We start from the raw sequence: 2751 nt of genomic DNA, 5'->3' as shown, positions 1-2751 counted from the left end.
TAAAAGCAGTTGACCTCGATGTGGAGGAAATGTTACTGCCAGTTGTCAAGAAAAATAGAAAGTGGCTGCAGGAAATCATTGTAGGCTACAACAAGTTAAACAAGGATATCGGAAAGTCGTCCAGTGGGCATGAAGAAGAGGTCCAGGAGCTGCAAAGACGAGTAGAAGAAGCAATTAGCAAAATGGATAAAATTGTGCAAGGGTTTGAGCAGCAAGAAAAAGGAGCCTCAGCCAAAGTGGCAGCTAATCAGGACGCAGAGATAACGCAAGGCAGTGCGGAGAAAAAATTAATGGTAACGCAAGGTGCAGCTGCATTGGCACCTAGCGAACAAACGGCAAATGAGAGTAACACCCAGCCGAGAGATCAGGCAATTAGCAGAGAGCAAGAAAAGCCTGTGTCGAAGCTAAGAAGAAAATTTGAATTGAAGTATAGAACTATTACAAGAAAGCTGGAAGTAATAGAAAGCAGATTGCCAACTGCGAATAAAAGTTATTTAAATATGCAATGGCTGGCGTTGCAATCAGAGTATGGACAACTGGAATCAATAGTGGAAATAATTATTGATGATGATGACGAAGATGATTTAGACATGATTGAAGCTTGGGACTGTATCAGGGAAAGATACGTGGATGTCTGTGTGGAAATTGAAGAACGTGTGGAAACAATGCAAAATACAGGATCAACAAGTTTAATTAGATTGGAAGAGTTAAAAGTGCCCATATTCAGTGGGTATATCAACGATTGGAATTCCTTCAAAGAAATATTTACAAAGTTAGTAGAGGAGGACAGAAGGCTATCGGAAGTCGAAAAATTTTATCGACTTAAAAGTGTGGTGAAAGGTGATGCTGCTCGCTTAATACAACATCTTCAAGTGACAGGGGAGAACTACAGTGCGGCATGGAAGATACTGGAGCAGAGATACGATAACCGGCGGCTGTTATTCTGCACATTGTTTGACAAGATCATCGACCACGGCATAATAAATATTCAGTATAGCAACAGTATAAAGCAGCTATTGGATACGGCTACGGAATCATTACATGCATTGAAAGCTATGGGAATGAAGGTAAACGAGGCAGATCCATTCATTGCTCGGATCCTTATTAGAAAGCTAGATAAGGAAGGATTGCTGAAATATGAGCAATGGGTCCAGAAATCAAAAGAAGTCCAAAGGCTAGAGGATGTCCTGTCTTTTCTGGAGCAGCAATACTTGGCTTTGGAAGCGGTATACAGCAAAAAAGGAAACACGCATCAAAGAGCAAAAACAACACAGTCATACCAAACAACTCAACGATCGTGCGCATTTTGTCAAGCATCAGGACATGGGTTAAAAGAGTGCTACAAATTTTTGAAACTGCAACCAGCTGAAAAAGGTGCGTGGGCACAAAAAATGAAAATGTGCAAAATTTGTTTGAGTCACCCGTCGGAAAAGAAATGCTTCAAATTTAACACCAAGTGCGAAAAGTGCGGCGGAAAACATATTACTATGCTTCACGTCGAAGGAAACAAAACGCAGGAAACTCAGAGATCAAACTCCAAAGCTCAATTAATCATGGAAGGCAATGCTGTCACTCTGTTGGCAACAGCACAAATACGAGTAAAGGCTGCAAGTGGTGAGCAAATTTTAATGAGAGCCTTAATCGATCAAGGTTCTCAACGCACTTCAATATCGGAAGAGGCAGCCCAAATACTGAGGTTACCCAGAAAGAAGTTAGTTACAGATTTAGTGGGTCTGGGTAACACGACAGTCGGCAGATCAAAAGCCATCATGCAAATTGAAATCAAACCACGGTTTGAGAGCGATGCGGTTCATGTTATAGATGCTATGGTGTTGTCAACATTATCTTCAGCGCAACCTGATAGAAATTTGAACGTCAGTGTGGAGAGCTGGCGAAATTACTGTTTGGCTGATCCGCTGTTCTATAAGTCCGATAGAATTGACTTATTAATTGGTGCAGATTTATATCATGAAATCATTCAAGAAGGGGTAGTCAAAATTGGCTCTTTGTCTGGACAAGAGACGTCACTTGGTCTCATAATCTGTGGTTGCGTTTGCGGACATGAATCTGGAAATGCCGTGATGGCGGTTACGAAAGAGCTGGAAAGATTTTGGGAGATGGAGGAAGTATGTGAAGATGACGACGTCAAGGAAGATCGATGCGAGCAGCTCTTTACAACAACAACAACAATAAATGAGGATAAGAGATTGGTGGTGAGATTGCCGTTTAAGGAGGATATCGAGTTGGGCGCATCAAGGAAAATGGCGTTAGCACGTTTTTTAAATCTTGAAAAAAGATTGGAAAAGGATGAAAAGTTACAGAAACAATATTGTGCTTTTATGAAGGAGTATTTGGAGATGGGGCATATGAAAAAGGTCTCAAGAAGAAATAGTGGAAAGTACTATTTACCACATCAAGCGGTGATAAGAGAAAGCCATCTTACAACAAAAGTTCGGGTGGTATTTGATGCTTCAGCCAAGACATCGAATGGTAAAAGCTTAAACGACGTACTTGAAATTGGTCCAAAACTACAACAAGATATATTTCAAATTCTATTGAAATGGCGATTATGGAGATTTGTCTTGGTAGCGGATGTGGAGAAAATGTATCGACAAGTGTTAGTAGCAGATAAAGATCAGTCATACCAATGCATATTGTGGCGCGAGAATAAACATATGCCAATTGAGGAGTTTGCGCTAACGACTGTTACCTACGGAACAGCATGTGCTCCATTTCTGGCAAAACGAGCTC

This window comes from Stomoxys calcitrans, chromosome 2 (assembly GCF_963082655.1).
Source record: "Stomoxys calcitrans chromosome 2, idStoCalc2.1, whole genome shotgun sequence".
Lineage (NCBI taxonomy): Eukaryota > Metazoa > Arthropoda > Insecta > Diptera > Muscidae > Stomoxys > Stomoxys calcitrans.
Note: the sequence above shows the minus strand (reverse complement) of the source record.